Raw genomic sequence first — 18,127 nt, 5'->3', positions numbered from 1 at the left:
CTTTTCATATCAAATTCTACCTGTTGTGTACATAATGTTTACATGAATTATTTTTAACTTATTATTTTAACTTTTTTCTGCTGGATGTAGGGTTTGAGTTTACCTGCTTCTTCTACACTGATTTCCAGTTATCTGAAGAAATATCATTTATTTAGCCAGAGCTCCCTGAAAACTAGGAACTCAGAGATAGAGTTATTCCCTGCCCTCCCAAAATGCCATTTTAGACTTGTGCCTCCTGTAGTTTTTATCTCCAAGAGCCTAAATAATGCAGTAGATTTCAGTAGTCAGTGGGGCTTCATTCCAAAGTGCCCATCACACAAGAGGAAGCACGAGCAATAGAAAGAGTCACTGAAGTCAGAGCATTTCAGAGAAATACTCCAGAGATTTTTCATCTTGAGCACTTCCACATGGTCACAAATGTTTGGGTGGGTTATTTTTGTGGGACTATTTGTAGAACAAAATGAAAAAATTAGCATGCTGAATATTGTGTGCATGCATGCTTAAATTTTTCTTCTAAGTTCTCAAAAATAACTTTTCTAAAGCATGATATTTTAACCACAAAATGTAAAATAATACTCAAAAATTGAAAACTGGATAAAAACTGGTAAACAGTGCAGTAAATACTTTGCAAATCCCTGAATAATCTCCCCAGTTTTGTTGCCTGCAGCCTTGGTGAGCCCTGGTTAAAGTGGTTGTGCTGTCGAGCAGGAGAGTTTGCAGGCAGACACTTGTACATGGAATTATTGGACAATCTTTTCAACAGAAGATAGCACTTAGAAATCTTCCTGCTGTGAAGGGACAGCATGGGCAGTGACCCACAACCATGCCAGTAATCATCTGCTAGGGGGTGGGGGGCACTCTGTCAGCTCTGTGGATGCAGAGTTTGCTTCTGACTGTTCCTGGTGCTGATATTCCTGCCAAATAAATTGGGAATAGAGGGAAGAAGCATGATTATTTTTCCTATCCAGAAGAAAAGTCTTAAGGAAAAGCATAAGAATAGGCGGAAAATATATTCCTGTTGTACAATCAGTGAGAGGTGAGACTGCTGCTGTGAGCTGGGCTATAGGAGTACTCGAGTAAAAATTTTGTACAGCCAGAAAACTGTAGCGATATAAAACAATCCCTTTTTCATGATTTTCAACGGAAAGCTACAGTCTGACTGGTAGATTGAATCTGTCCCATGATTTACACAAAGCCTGGGCATGATTCTGCACTTCCTTGGATGCTACAGAGTGGTTTGTGTCTTTGTGGTTGATGAGCACAACCCAAACAATGAGCCCTTTCAGGTGGTGCTTCCGGTAGGCCTGTTTTCAGTTTGGTAATTTGAAATAATAATCCCCATACAATAAAACTAGGGACAGAAGTGTTTCTTGGTTGCATCAGTACCTTTTAAAGCTTTTTATTGGTTAGTGCTGTGCTTGAATGTATCCGTGGGCAGGATGGAGAGGGCAGAGATATGGGAGAATGGCTCTGAGGGACTGGCCCTTCAGCACATTGCAGGGAGACCCTTACAATGCATTAAATTTAAATTTATGCACTTTAAATTATTTCTGTCCTGCTAAAGGAGACCTTGCAGGTGGCTCTGCAAGTGTGCTTAGAGTCTGCCAGAAGATGCAACATGACACACAGGGCAAACTCCAAAAAGCAGGGCCAGATCTGGAGCTGCTGTAATTCAGTGTAGTTCTGGTGGCTGCAGGGCTTGGCTGATCTAGTTCAGCTGTGTGGGGTGTGCTGGTGTGAGTGCTGAAGGCATTTGGTGGTGGTAATTATGAGTGATTGCTATCAGATGACAACATGTGGCAACATTTGGGTTGTTTTCATTCATTCACAGATCCTCTCTGACAGTGTAACCAAGCCTGGGAGTTAGTAACATAATCACAAAAAAAACCCAAACAACCTAAGCAAACAACAAAACTAAACACCGCCTCCCCCCCCCCAAAAAAAAAAACAAAAAAAAAAAAAAACAAAAAAACAACAGGAGGGGACCAGAAAAGTGTGGATGAAATATTTTGTCTGCTTAAGCAGCAGAGAGGGATTACAATGGGCTGTTGGAGAAGCTTGCTGCTTTCCAGAGCTTCCCAATGCATGGGATAACCAAATAATTCAGGCAATTCTGCACAGATACTTCAGAGAGCTGATGTCAAAAAGGAAAAATAACTGAACCTGTTTCATCACCTACCCTCTGTGGTGGTGTTTGCAGGAGTCCCAGGAAGAGATAGTGGGGCCTGTAGACAGCACTGAAGGGAAGCTGGTGAACAGTAGTAGAGTGGAAGTTTTCCTCTCTAGGTGGAAAGCAACAATTTCCAGGCACATTGCTTGGGTGGAGCTTTGGGGTTTAACAGGTACCTGAAAGTTTCAGCAATACAGAGGGAAAGCTTCTCCAGTTCTTTGGTGGCAGTAATTTAAATTCACCTGGTGCAGTATTTATTGAAAGTAATTATTTTTCAGTTCTTATCTTCTTTCTAATGATGCAGCACAGATGTGGACAGGTCATCCAACACCTGTGATAATTCACTTGTGGGGAATTTTGAGTAAATTAGAGACAGGACCTCTGAGTTCTTTTTGATGATATGATTTATGTTATCTTCTATATAGGTAGGAAGGGTGAGTTCAGTTCACATCTTTGCTGCATGGTTCAGAATGTCACAAGGCCCTTAATTAAAAGACCTTTTAAGGGGTTCTTGACCAATAAAACATTGCCAACAAGGATATTTATGGTTTTGACACAGTTCTTAAATATTTCTTCTTATGGACCCATGCTACAGTGTAAGCTTTTCTAGCCAATCATGTTATGACACACAAACCTACAATACTGCATTGAAAGGTCTTTGTTTACCTATGTAACTACTTTCATTTTTTTCTGTATCTAAACTCTAAAACTGTAAACTTTACTTAGCTTAAGGTGTGTCTGCTTTAAACTATTAATCCATGTTCTCTCTTCTAGCGGCAAGTTTTGAAGGCTTTTCCAAGGTCTCAGATCAAATCCTGTGTGTAATTCTAAGCTTTGGCTTACAAGCCCAAAGTTCTGAGAGTTCATTGCATTTTGGATTCCAGCAAACACCAAAGATTTTCTGCATCTTTAGAGTGGTGTCTAGTTGCATATTACAGGAATGAGCTGTGTGGAAATGGTAGCTGGAACCTCTCCAGTCACCAACCTCGTGTAAAATCCTGAACCTTTTGAATCCCTGGTAGATATCATATACTGACATGCTATCCAGGTACTGAGTTTGACAGAGCTAATAATACTATTTATATGTATAATTATTGAAATTACCCATACTCTATGGCTTTAATGGTGTTCAGTAAATTGGCATGCATAATTTATACATCGCTGCTGTCAACCATCAATCCAAATGTGAGGCAGCAACATACAAACTGAATGGCAGAATAAAGTGTTTATGGGTTTATTCAGGACAAGATCACCATAAACTATGACACTGGAAGTTTTCATATCAGTTTTTCAGTATTTGTGGGAAATGGAATGCTATCTATGGGATTTCATTTGTTGCATTACTGTAAAACCTCTTCAGTAAACAATTTAGGAGACAACAACTGCATCACTCTTCAAAAAGGCCCCAGGGACAGGATTTATTGTGGAAGTCAGTGTTACCATTTCTGCTTCAATTTTTGCTATGGTTTAATTTAAGCCTCTTATTGAAATGTCAGTCACTTAATAATGGAATGGAGCCTTAAAAACATACACCTTTGAGGCTTAATCAAGACATACAGGCAAACCAAATTGAACTATTATTATGATAATTTAGAATAATAATTAAGACTTTCCAATTCTACATTTAAAGAAGAAATGCTTAAAATAACTATTGTCTTCACAAATCTGAATATGCATCTATGTGCTTGAAATTACTTTGCTTTTCATAATATTAATCAAAATGGCAGGGTACATTACAGAGGATTCAAATGCCCCAATCTCATTTTATGGGATTGCTACAAAGTGCTGTTAGTGTTATGTTTTCATTTTTACTTTGTGAATGCAGTAAACAACTAATAATTCAAGATGTTCTGAAATTTTTTGCAAGGTGCCAAGCGCCGAAAGAAGTGATTAACATGAAATGAGGAAATCTATGAATAGAAATAAAACAGAAACTGCTGAGTTATTTTTGGCACTCTCTAGTGAATAAATGGATTGTTTTCAATGTCTGTCAATGAGTACAAGTGAATTTACACTGTGAAGTGAAATATACAGCCTCACTTCAACTTGTTTTTAAGCAACAACCTAAATCTAAACAATTAAAAAAGGATTTGATGTTCACAGACTCATGGATCTAAAATTCATGTTTCTCATAGAAGCAAATTATCTGCACTTAATCAGTTAAACAGATTTTCATTAAAAATACATTTTGATTTTATATGTGAATTTCTATGACTGAACACTAGGTCATGGCTAGGGGCTACTTATCAAGTTAAATGTTAGTACAACTTTTTCATTACTAAAAAACATTTCTTTGGCCTCATGTTAGGGCAGTAAAATAGCTTTTCTTTGACTGTTGATTTAAACCATTGAGAGATCAGACAGAATGGCAACTAACCCAAGGAAGAGCATTCAAAGGGTGCTTAAAAAGTAACTATATCAGCCAAATGTGAAAGCAATCATGGTACAAATGCATTTAGGACTAAGGTCATGATGCCACATCAAGCAAGTAGGGGGAGGATAATGCTTACCTACTAAGCAATCTGGATAAAGCAATGTGTTTCGTGGCAGTGCCAGCATCCTGCTCTGAAGAGGAGTTTGGACAAGGCTTCCTGAAGTCCCTTCCATTCCAAGTTATCCTGTGGTTCTAACTTGAAAAGTGTGAATGCAGTTCATGAGCTACAAGTGATGATAGCTAATGACTAGTACCTTGTGAATGTTTTTTCAGAAGTTTACTGGGTCTAGTTTCTTACATCTTGCCATTCTTATTGGTGAAATTTAATTTACTGGGCCATATAAGGTATTTAGAAAATAGTAAAAAAATTGTACAAAAAACATAGTATAAAATATAGTACCTCAGAGACTTTCTGTTGAAACTATTCTCTGCTGTTTTTACAGTCAGAAGAGGGAATCAATCCCTTTTATTTCATGAAGTAGCTGGCTGCTTGCTGGTGTGGTTCCTCCTCTGCCAGAATGGACTCTCCAGACAGGCCTGTGTGTCCCAGTGAATATGAGGAGGGTTTGGATGACCTGCTCAGATATTGACACCCACAATGCAGACCCTGTGGACCTCCCTAAGCCTGGACCACCAGGCACAAAATGTCATGCTCAGAACCATGTGTGTTGTTTGTCTCTGGGCAAAGAGAGTCATGCTGTCAGAAAAGCATTTTAGCAGCAAAGTTTGTGACCTCTTGTTATGCCTCTAAATTATTTCATGCAGTGTGTGTGAGTGACAGGAAAAGGACAGATTTGTGTGCTAATTAGCTACTAGTGAAAAAAAGGCCACAGTTTTATCAGAATCCTGTTGAAAATTGTATATAAAGTTACTACAGTGTCCAGCAATATAATTTATAAGTAAAACTCTGCAACACAGGCCATGATGTCAAATCCAAGATGTCAACCAGATCCTACATGTGAAGACCCTTCAGCTGAACTCTTTGAAACCAGAATTTTGTGTGTTCCTGGTGTCAGGAAGAAGCACAAGGACAAAGCAGAAGCTTCGTGACATTTAGCTGTCATGTCTAAAGATGCACTTAAAGCATTTTTAAGCATAACTTGAACAGGGAACAAAACCCTGTTCAATTTATGCTAATAAATTGATGATGGAGACTGTGATCAGATGGTAACTTCAAGAAAGATGTTCTTAGGATGCAATGCCCTTCCTCCCTGACCATCCCAGTCCTGTAGCCCCCAGTGACCATTCCCAGGCACAGCTGCAGGCCCTGGGCATGGGATGGAGATGAAGGAGCCCCAGAGGGATGATGTCTGGCTTATTAGGACTCAGTGCAGGGTAGGATGTTGGGCTTGGAGTTTCCTCTATTACCATTCGTGCCCGTTGCCTGTAGTCCTGTCCCTGGGCTCCACTGACAATGAGCCTGGCTGCCTCTTCTTTACTCCTCCCACCAGGAGTTTGGGCACATGATCAGAGCCCTGAGCCTTCTTTTCTCTTTGTGTTTATGTGACCATGTTCACAGGGGTCTTAGGATGAGGGAAGAGACGAGGATCTGACTCCATGTTTCAGAAGGCTTGATTTATTATTTTATGATATATATTATATTAAAACTACACTGAAATAATAGAAGAAAGGATTTCATCAGAAGGCTAGCTAAGAATAGAATAAGAAAGAATGATAACAAAGATTTGTGGCTCAGACTCTTGTGGCTCAGACTCTGTCTGAGCCAGCTGACTGTGATTGGCCATTAATTAGAAACAGCAGCATGACACCGATCACAGATGCACCTGTTGCATTCCACAGCAGCAGAAAATCAATGTTTATATTTTGTTCCTGAGGCCACTCAGCTTCTCAAGAGCAAAAATCCTAAAGATAGGATTTTTCATAAAAGATGTCTGTGACATGATTGGCTGTTTTTTTCTTTTCCTTTTAAAAAATAAATCTGAAAAGTTTAGTGTTAGCATTGGCGGGTAAACTACATATAAAAGGAGAATGCAAGTCTTGCACTTGATGAATTCTTGGCCTTTTTCAGACTCTCACCTACACTGTTGTCCTTCATAGCACTCTGAGGGACACCTTTGGAAATTTGTGCATTCTTACTCCTGAGAAATGCACTCAGTGGAGCTGTGGGTGAGAACCTGAGCCAAGAGGCTGTGAGCTGCCACCCTTTGCACAGCAAAGGGCACAGGGAGCTGTGGCACAGCCAGGGCAGGGACACTGAGACACACAGCAGGAGCTGATGGCTGGGGAGAAGGAGAGAGATTTTGGCTTGCTTGGAGTTTGAGAGGATAAAAGGAGGTTCCTTTGCTCAGGGTCCCTCCTTGGAGGAACCAGCTCAGGCTGTTTGTGTGTTACTGCACTGTGGATAAAATGGCACTGTGGAACGAGATATTTTAGGCTCTGCTATGGAAATCCTGGCATTGAGCCTGTGAGGAAGCCTGGTCTGAGTGTGAGTGGGTGTGCAGGGAGTCGGGCAGGGACCCACTGGGTCACTGGAGCCACCCCTGTGAAGGGGCCTTGATCCCAGCAGTGAAAATCTGTGACATTCAGAGTGTGGCTGCCTGAGGATCTTGTGAATTGGTGCCTTGGGAAGTTTCCTTAAAGCTGTGGGGAAACAGCTGTAACTCTGTAAACAGTATTGATTTTTATTCTTTAGGGTATGCTGATAGCTCAGAGAGAAACTGTGCTGGCCTTGATCATGTTTGAATGTCTGCATGCAAATGAGACTGAACTGGGGTAAGCAGTATGATGCATTTCATTTTTATGACTCTTCCCTCTACCCTTTCCACTGCAGGCATTCTCCTCTCAGCAGCCACAGGAGTGTCACTGTCAAAGCCAGGCTGACAGGACCTCAAATCCCTGCTGCCCTTCAAAATGCAAAGGGTTCACCCAGTGCGTGGCACAGGATGAATGGGTTCCCTAGCCCAATATCAGCACTGCAAGAAATTGTCTTGTCCTTTGAAGTTTCTTTTGCTGCTTCCAAGCTTTACCTCTCCAGGAGCATCCTGCCCTTCTGGAAGATGTGTGGGTATCCAAAGGGAGCACTGCCCTCTAAAGGGCGAAGGTGAGATGGAATGCAGCTTCCTATAGATCCTGGGAGGTCCTCTCAGAGTCACCTTTGTAAAGGTGTTTTAGGACATGGGCAGTAATTAAACATCGAGTCTGAACACCCTGAAGCATCACTCCCAAGAGTAATGGTGTAGGCTCGCCAGATTTACTATCAGAATGAGGAATAGCAATGCAAAAAATAGTACACAAATTCAGTAATGTTCAAAATGTGGTATAATTTAAGTTTATAATCTTAAGGCACATTTAGGGTTTGGTGTTTGTTTTGTTTTTTTAAAAAATATAATAGAAAATACTCAAGTTATATTTTCCATAGCTGCTACCCCAATGTTGTTTGTTTTTGTTTTACTTGCTGCACAGATCTGCAATTTAAAATGTTTAAAAACCCAGCAGTAGGTTCACCAATAGGCAAATGACGGGTAAAATTGTAAATGGATTAGTAAGACACCTAGAGGGTGGCATGTGATATTGAAGCAAAAAAATTGTATGAGACCCTGAAATTTTAACTGGTGCATTTTTTCATATATCAATAACTATAAATACAAAGGCAGGTAGGCTTAGAAAGTTTTCCTACATTTCTCTAAGGCATTGTGCACTGGAAGGGCTTATTCTAAATAATCCAGTGAAATACAGATTTTTTTTGGTGTTTCAGGTCAAAAAGTTCAGATCACCTGCTGAAAAGATGAACCTAGGAATACATTTTCACTCTTAAACTATGGATGTAGTCTAGAATGTGAACCAGGTTATCTGAAAAAAGAAAATAGGATAGAATCTCCAGTTGGGAATTATGTGCTTAATAAAATATAAATCTAATGACAGAAATTAGTACAGCAAAACTGGAAGACAATGGTAATTGTAGTGATAATATTCTGTAGGTTGGTTTTGGTAAGATTTGGAAATACAAAAGTGAATAAAATTTAGAAATCTCAGTATGACTATGCTGGATGTGACTGAGGGCTGAATTCAGAAGTCATCTGAGGATTCTCTGAAGTGGAAGTTCTCACAGTGAGTCAAAATGGATTTAGAGCCAATGTGTGCTGCCAGGATATCATAAAACCATTGTGGTGCCAAGAAGGAACAGGTCCAAAGAATCAGATTCTTGTCAAGCACTGCCTTGTAGAAGATTGAGCAGATGCCACTTAGGTTAATGGTTTGATAAATGAAGGAAGAATTTTTTTTTTTTTTTTCTGCAAGAAAACTAAGCTTGGAGCAGCCAAGGTCTTGCCAGAGTTCAACTCTGTGCACTGAACTTCTCAGCCCTCAAACTGAGCACCAAAGCAGTAGAGCCAAGATTTTTCTCCAACACTGACAAAATTTTTGAGGATGTGAGAGCTTTTCACACCTTTCCACATCACTGCAACACAGGAAACTGCCAGGCCTCAGTTTTCTATCCATAAAGGAAGTATTTAAAATCACACATGAAATGAAGCCATGTGCAGTTTAGTACTGTCCTCCCAGACAGCTGCCTCTACCCTAAACAGCCAAGTGTCATTTTGGACCAGTGGTTTCATGGACAATCTTTAGTTGGGAAAATATTATAATTTTATTTTAGTTTGTTTGGAGAAAGACTGAAAAGTACTCTAAAATTAGAAAAGGAGTTAATAGCAGTTAAGAGATAGGTTATGTATGGCTACTACCAAGATAGAAGGGGGTTTATTTCAACATTTTGCTATTTTTAAATGTTTGCTGTTATTTGCAAATTATTTGCTCTTATTAAATAGTGCTGAACTTTGTTTTGCCTTTTTCCAGTTTTTTAGCTTAGCTTTAAACTATAAGAAACAAATACACATTCTGTGGTGGTATCTGTAGAAAATCTATCCTCAGATAAAATCACTTAATTTTACCTCAGTTAATTTTACCAAATTTAAGGCAAGCATCAGTAAAAAAGTGTCAAATGCAACTTCTGAATTATTAACTGTATTCCTGGTATTAGAACCTCTCTTTTTAGTTTTCCCAATTTGATCTTCTCTCTAAAACTTCCATAGAAAGTGAGACAAAAATTACTTGTAAGATCATTGTGTGATCATTTAAAATTTTGGGTAATTTTCTGAGCAGAACATTTTGACAAAGCAATAAACATATGGGGTAGAAGGAAAGTAATTTACGCTCTTTTCTTTCTACTCTGTTTAATATTTGTATTCTCCACAAAGCCTCCTCCACTGCCCATAGCTTTCTAAAATATGAAGTCTGGCTATATAATAGTGTTATGCATTGCATTAGATTTAATAAATTATGGTAAAACAGAGGAGCAGAGATTTCCTGGCAGGTTTATGCAAGAAAACAGGGATTTGGGGTAATCCCTGAGAAATATTTAACAGAGAATCAGGTTTTCATGGCTGGAATGGTGATAGTAAAGCAGGGCTTTCTGTCATTTGGTTTCTGTAAAGAATATTGCTTTCAGTAACCTTCATCAAATTTCATTTGACTTGCATTTTAATAATGTTTTCATAACCTTGCCCACTTGCTCGTGTCCTTATGGGAAGGAAGCTCATCATTGTGGCAAAGGGCTTCAAATGTTGTTAAGTTCACAGAGCTTCACTGAAACCAATCAAGTTACACTGTAGTTCACCTTTCCTTTTTTCAAAATTTCAAAAGAATATTTAGTTTTTATTTAGTGAGGGCTCTTGGGAATACCTACTTGGCTGCAGTACCTTGCTGTGCTTGAGTGATTCACAGTGGTTTTCCTTTAATATGCAGTGATTTTTAGGGGTCTGCCTGCAGCTAATTTTAATGAGAACTGTAGCTAAATCAAATTTCAAATAACCATATCCATTGAGTCCTTCAATGTGTTCTGGATTTTTTTGATATGGCTTTTTATCAATATGAAATGTGTATCTCCATTAACTACTCCCTGATCATGTTTAAAGCAGGATAAATGCCAAGAAATCAAAGGTTATTTATATTTTCAGCCTCAGAACCAATTACTTAATCTGAGACACAATAAACAAGTAATCTTATGTGGACCAGATGTTGTTCTGGAATTTGAGATATTGGGCCAGAAATACTTATTAAACCTCTTGCTTACCTTGTATCCAAGAATGTTTGGACTCTACTACTGTATCCTTCAAGTGACTTCAAAGGCTTACAGAAGCCCTGCATGTGAAGAAGGGCTACTTTATTTGCTTTTTCACTTTATGTGGTTGCACAGAGACCACATAAAAAGGGTAGAAATTTAAAATACAGTTGTGCAAGTACCTCTAAAAATTTAAGCCAGCACATATTTGCCTGCTGCAATATTGGATCACATTCTGCTAGTCAGCAGTTTCACAGCTGTCTCAAAAACAGACCCAAAATTGAGGCTTTGCCTGTTTAGCTGGGGTGATACCCCAGACTGTGCTTGTTCTGTTGCTTGGTTGTTTTCAAGGAGCATATTTCTAACCCTTCTGGCAATGGAATATTGCCCTTTTCCTCTGTTGTGAAACTTTTTGCTTGTTCATTGATACCATTTTATTTTTCCAAATAAAATGTTGAACTTAGTGAACAAAAATCTTCCCAGTGACATAAAATTTTGTAATTTTTTATTGAGTGAAGTAACTATTTATTGTAACTATTATAACTTCAAAGGAAAACATTTTATCCTGGCTCAGATACTGTACAATTTCCCAGTGTAAGTACTTTTGTTGTTTTCCAATAGAGCTAAGTATATTTAATAATCATAGCAGCAAATGGTTTGTATGCAGTAAGCTCACTGGGTACCTTCCTCAGTTTATGCCTGCAGTTACCCATTTCAATTCTGTTCATTATTTATACTTCAATTCAATATCCTCTGAAAGCTTAATGCCACAGGAGAAATTTCTTCTCCTTGTCCCAGTGTGAAGAGAAATTGCACCCAAAATTTTAAGAACATGATATTTTTTTCTTTTTTTTTTCTTTCCCCAACCCACTTCCTCACCTTGCCTAAGGTGATCAAGTCAGCTTTAAGTGTTTAAAGAATACTTAACTCTGTGTTTGTAGCATCTTCTGTGGCTGCGAGAGCCAAATTAACATGTGTACCAGAGTGCCAAACTTTGTAAGATAAACTTTCTGCTATACACAGGTACTTGGCCTCTTTCTCCAACATCTGTTTCCAAGGCTTGATGCTGATCTCTCCCTGAAAAGTCATGGGGTCTCTGGCTGTCTTCATTCCTGGCTGAATCCTATGAATCATTCTCAGCATTTTTCAGGTCTCAGTGCCTAAGGAATGGACATTTATGGAGACTGATCCTGCTCCAGATGAAAAATGCAAGTCAGATAATGGTGTGGAATGAAACCACAGAGAGATTCCATTCTCCAGTCATTACTTCCTGCACTCTAATTGTTGCAGAGGTCCTTCTGGTTGTTGCTGTGTTAATTTTCTCATTGTAAGAGAGATGCCACAATAGCTAATGTGGTCTTTGGTTTATTAGTCCTCATGAGACATGATTTTCTTTACACTTGAATTCTCTATCTCATTGTTTCTTTGGAGAAAGGAATAGCAAGGAGGTGAGACCCCAAAAATTTTTATTACATGCTTTCCTACTTCTGCTCAAAAGATTTATTAAAGATATTTATTAGCTTCTCTAAATAACATTCTAATCAAGCATTTGGATCACTTCAGTAACTGATGTTTATTTTTATAAGCAATACTTTAATTTGACACTTTGCATAATGCATGTGCAATAAGGGTGCCATGTTTGATGGATAAACACCAAGAAAAAATCATATTGCCTAATAAATAATGTTGGATTTAGATATCCCGCTCATTTAAAGCAAACTTGTCATGGTTTATTAACTGTATTAACTAGTGGCTTTTTTTTTTATATCAAGTCATAAATAATATGAAGCATTTTAGAAAGATGCCCCTTTCAAAGGATGTAATATTACCCCTTTATTGTCTCAGATTATTCATGTCTTCTCTGTGGTGGGCAAGCTGCCAGCGCAGCAACACGTATTCGAGCATATCTTCATATGCTGAACCTTTGCCTTGTCTCTTGGGATGAAAATTACTGAGGCAGAGGTGGTTGTAGTAAGGAAATTAGTAGGGCAGGGCATTTTTAAAGGCAGGGATCTGAATTTACATAGGAGGCACAGGCACTCTCAGAATTATGCAGGTGGTAATGGTTGTGTGTCTCTGGAGTGGCTCCCTCCCACTGCACAGCCATGGGATCACAGGAGCTGCTGTCCCACGCACTTTCTGAGGATTTCTGTGTTGATTAGGATTGCACCAGCTGGCTAAATGACAGTGAACACCCACTCTCCAGTTCCCTCTGTGACCAGGAATTCATACCTTGCTCTCCCAAGGGTGACCAGGGCACTGCACTGGTTATGTGGACAAAGGATGCCTTCAATAAGATGTGTTTAGGAAAGAGTGTCTGCTTGGGGTGCTGGTAGTGCTGAGCCACCTGCAGTCTCATTTTATCCCAGCACAGTCCATTCATAAAACTGTCTATCTATTCCTATTTCAAGTAGAATATGTTTTAAATATTTGACCCTTCTCAGTCCTCCCCACCTCTTATTTCAGCTGTAGTATCTCAACTACCCTGTGGTGTTCAGTTGGAAGTTGCTTATCTAGATTAAATGTGACTCTTCCTTTATGCATTTTCCAGTGTTCTTTTCCAAAACTAGGTTTTCTAGACCATCCTCAGGTAAACAGTTCAATATAACTGGGCTGTGACTTATCTCAGTAATGGAAACATGTGCTTCTTAATAGAGCTGTATTCTTGATTATGTCACTGTTACCCCTTATCTAAGCCTCAATTTGCAGCGAAAGGTTTTTAAAATCTTACCACCTTTATGACATTAAAAGCAGCATCAGCAACCTGGTCTAGTGGAAAATGTCCCTGCCCATGGCAGGGGAGTTGGAACTAGAACATTTTTAGCATCCCTTCCAACCCAGGCCATTCTGTGATTCCATGATTTCCTCTTTTAGATTCTCACTTTTGCTCTCTTTTTCTTTCATTCCTCTACACACTATATCGTCCACTTCAGAAGTTCATCTCAGATTTCTGTCTTTCTTTTTTTCCTCATCTTTATTTTTACTTCAATCTGAGTATTTGTGTTAGCTGATGAACACTGCTACCTGATTTAGTTGTTCTATCCAAATGAGGCTCTCATGCTGCCTCCTACAGCACTTCTTTCCCAGCATCTGCTTTCCACAAAAAGCAGAGAAGTGCAAAGGACACAGACCTTTAACATAATCATGGTTATGGCATTTTCTGCAGCTCTGCTCCATGATCCACTTTAATTTGAGATATTGTTGTTGCAATAAATTAGTTGGAATCTGGGGGGGAATGGGAAAGGAAGGGGAATGTGTGTTTTAAAGAAGAAGAGCACATCTATCCTCTGCCCAATACCTTCTTAGTAGGGAAAGTGTTAGTTACTTGAATCAAAAAGAATTCCTAAATTTGGGGACCCTGATAGGGTGGAAAGTGTGACGGTGTTCGCAGGGGTCTTAAGATGAGGGAAGAGATGAGGATCTGACTCCATGTTTCACAAGGCTTGATTTATTATTTTATGATATATATTATATTAAAACTATACTAAAAGAATAGAAGAAAGGATTTCATTAGAAGGCTAGCTAAGAATAGAAATAGAATGAAATGATAGCAAAGGCTTGCATCTCAGACAGGGAGTCTGAGCCAGCTGACTGTGATTGGCCATTAATTAGAAACAACCAACATGAGACCAATCACAGATGCACCTGTTGCATTCCACAGCAGCAGATAATCATTATTTACATTTTGTTCCTGAGGCCTCCCAGATTCTCAGCAGAAAAAATCCTAAGGAAAGGATTTCTCAGAAAATGTGTCTGTGACAGGAAAGCATCATGGTTTTCAGCACAGAGGACAGCGGGAGAAAAAAGTTTGCTTCTTGGCCTCGGTTCCACAATTTGAGCTATGAGTGGAAAGGTTTAGTCTTTATCTGTGCCTGCAGTGGCTGGATTGCCCACTTCCCTGCAAGCTATCCCAAAATGGCACATCTTCCTGCATTCACAGGAACAGTATACAGAGAAAATTTCAACAGGTGTTCCCTTTTTTCTCTGTTCCCCAAACTGTGGTAGGTCCCAGTTGTTTTGTATTGCTGCTGTTATTCTAGGTTAATTATTTCCTATACTGGGTAACTCCTTCAGATTGTATCTTTATGCAGCATTATGTATTTACACCCTCATTATGATTTTAATAATGCATTTCATTACAGTTGGCAATTGATGGTTTTCATTACTGAACAAACTGTCAATTTACTGCTAATGCTGCTTTAATTATTGACTTAGTTTGATTTCCTTGGTTTAATTCTTTCCATCTGTGAGGAAAAAGGTCTGTGTATTTGTGGAGCTGGAAATTTTAGATTAAAATTTTAAAGTTTTCTAAGGGGACTTTTAGGAAAATTACTGTTAATTTTCTTAGTTTCTGTCCTGCTCTATTTTAGCATGTGTGTGTCAGTCCAGAATAGCTTATGGCTCACTGAAGACCTCAGGATAGGGCAGAAATGTTGGTAACATTGCATAATCATGACTGTAGTATTTCAAACATTACTCCTACTCCATGGGCAAATCTGACTTGAAGATATTGACTATGATGCCTAAGTATAACCTGCTGTAGAGTTCATTTCTGGAAAGGTCAAGGTTTGTGGAGGCTACATTGTATTTGCCATAACACACAGTTCCTCCAGTAACTTTTTAATATATATATATATATATATTTAATAATTGGGAACATGTGCAAATGCAATCTCTTCTTTGTAGTCCTGTCTTCCATGGTCTTTATTGAGAGGAGATTGGAAGAGAGAAAGTAAATTTTGATGACCCTTCAGAATTGTTCTGGTGGCCAGAGTTTTAAGATAGGTGTCATTCTTTGGTGGAGGATCTAACCAATTGTTATACATGTACTGCAAATGGGCTGCAACAACTTTGCTTTTCCTTAACCCCAAAAGGCTGCAATACTTGGACATGGAAATCTGGAAATGATGAACGTGTTTTAGTGGTGGATTGGTAGTGCTGGGTTAACAATTAGATTTGATGATCTTAAAGGTCTTTTCATGATTCTGTGGATCTATAGCTGAAACTGTTGATATAGTTTGGAACCTGTTTCTAGTCTATTCATATGACAAGTCATGCCTGTTCATGGGATTTGATTTCCCGGTGCTCTGTGCCAATTTTATGTTAGTGTATTTGTGCTGATTTCTGGCAAGTTGCATATGTTTTATTCCTCCCAGTCATATGATGTGAAATACAAATATCAAGAATTACTTTGCAGCACACATAGAAGAAAAAAAGAGGAAAAGGAGTTTTTGGAGTTTTGGTCACTGGGAGGCAAGGGTCAGTGCTTGTATTTGGGAGTAACTTCTCTCTCCATGTTTGTATAGTGACATTTAATCCAGTGGAGAGTCATGTGAGAGAAGTTATTATTTCCTCTCAACTTTTGAAGGGATCTAACCAAACTTGAAGTTAAACAAACAAATCACAAGCCTATGTAGAAATAAATAATTCTTAGTCACTCTAAGGTAGGTGCTAATAGTGTAAGTGGGTTTGCACTAACCCAGGAGGGGATATGTGAATGTAAAAAGGAAGGGAGGGGGGTGCTGTCTGACACCTGAGAAAAAATTATTAGTTTGGGAACATTCATAGATCAAATCCTTGAAAAGTATTATGTAGATAATTATTGACAGTGGACAGTGATATTTTAAAGACTTCTTTCTGTGGAGATATTTTTGAGTTGTATTTATTACACCAAAATCTAAACCAATATATAAAAACAAGGAGGAGAAATGAGTAATGACATTCCTTAGTAAAAAAAAAAAAAAATATAAAATATTACACTTGGTTGGATGTAAAGAAATTAATATACATGACAGAACTTTAGTAAAAATTTAGCTTAGTTTTAACATAATTAACTTATATGTAACCAGTGTATGTGTGCTCACTCAATTAGACCTGTATTTCCATCAGCCCTGGTGGCCTTTAAAATTAAAAGTTTCTCACAGATATCTAGGTTTATGTGCTGGCAAACAATAGATTTTATCCTACCTTTCCAGTCCACTGTGTCTAATCTGCCTCAGCTTTCCCAGCTCAATGCTGCTCCTCTGCCTCACTTGCAGCAGAAGGTGATTTGTCCTAAAGTGTGAGGAGGGCAAAGCAGTGATTTACTGGAAAATCCTAAAATCCTCTTGGACTTCTGACTAGCTGCATGAAATGTGAGAGCTGAGTTATTCACAGGCTAGGAAGAGGAAGCAGATCCATCCTGAAGAAAAGAGGATTTTTCTCCTACCATGCCCTTGCTGTGATTGCATTACCTCCAGGGAGTTTATGTAAAATGCTCTCTGCCACCTCACCCCGCTCACTGTCCTTCTCCAGGGATGGGGAGCATCAGCTGCTGACCTTCATGTGAGCAGCAGGCCCGTGAAAGCAGAAGGAGATAAAGCTTTTTGGCCTTCCTGTGGCAGCCCTGGCCAGCAGCTCTTCCTCTAGAAGTGGGCAAGCAATGAGAGCAAGTGGCCACATGCTCCTCTCCACCTCCCATGGGCATCACAAGCAGGCACCTCTCACAGAGTCAGCTTGCCCCTTGGAAAAGCTAATTTCCATCTCCCTGGAAAAAGCCATCCTTTCAGCAGTACTTTTTTCACTCATTTTAATAACTTGTCAGAACTGATGTAGAGATATCTGCTAAAAACTGGGAAAAACCATTCCACAACTTATATCCTAAAGCACGTCTTGGCTCTGACCCAGTGGGAAATGAGACTGAACCTCTGTTCTGCTCAAGAAACACTGGAAGTATTCTGGGACACCAGTTATGTTTCAGAGCATCAAAGCAGTACTAAAATTTTGCAAAATGTAGCTCCCTCTGGTGATGTGCAATAAAATAGGTACTAGGAGGCAACAGCAGAAGACATAAAATTCTTGCTCTGCCAATTCCAATTTTAGAAGCTATTTGCTTACAGCAGCAAAGGCTCATTGTGATGTGTAAGAAGTTTGACACATTTTATGCAGAATTGCTTATAGTGTCTCTTAAAGTCTCCAAAATCTGTCAAAATTAGTTGGCATTTGATCACAACAGTTAGTTCTTCAAAATTACATGCAGTTAAGAAACCTGATGTCTTATCTGCTTATTATTGCATCTTCTAAAAATTTTAGAAAATAAGCTATCTAGATAATAAAATCTTCTTTAGAGGATTTCCAGAATAGTTTTCAGTGAATATTGCAGAATACCTCTGACAGGGGAATGTGGTTATACAAAAGATAGACCAAAAGCAGGGGGAAAATATAATTAAGACAGATTTTATTTGCAGTGGGTGTTTAAGTTAAAGTTTCTATGTTGTAGAAATGCTGAAGTTTTGGAATGAGTAATGCTGGGTTTGTTAAAATCTGCTGGTATTTCATTGGTATCAACTATGCAAAATGATCAAGTTTCATTCTTGGCATCATCAATAAAATCATGTTATTAAATCCTAAAGAGTGAATAAGCAAAATTAAATGATATGCAATTCTTTATCACGAATTCTTGATTGAA

This window comes from Ammospiza nelsoni, chromosome 2, assembly GCF_027579445.1.
Source record: "Ammospiza nelsoni isolate bAmmNel1 chromosome 2, bAmmNel1.pri, whole genome shotgun sequence".
Lineage (NCBI taxonomy): Eukaryota > Metazoa > Chordata > Aves > Passeriformes > Passerellidae > Ammospiza > Ammospiza nelsoni.
The sequence above is the reverse complement of the archived record's forward strand: the minus strand, read 5'-3'. Positions refer to the sequence as shown.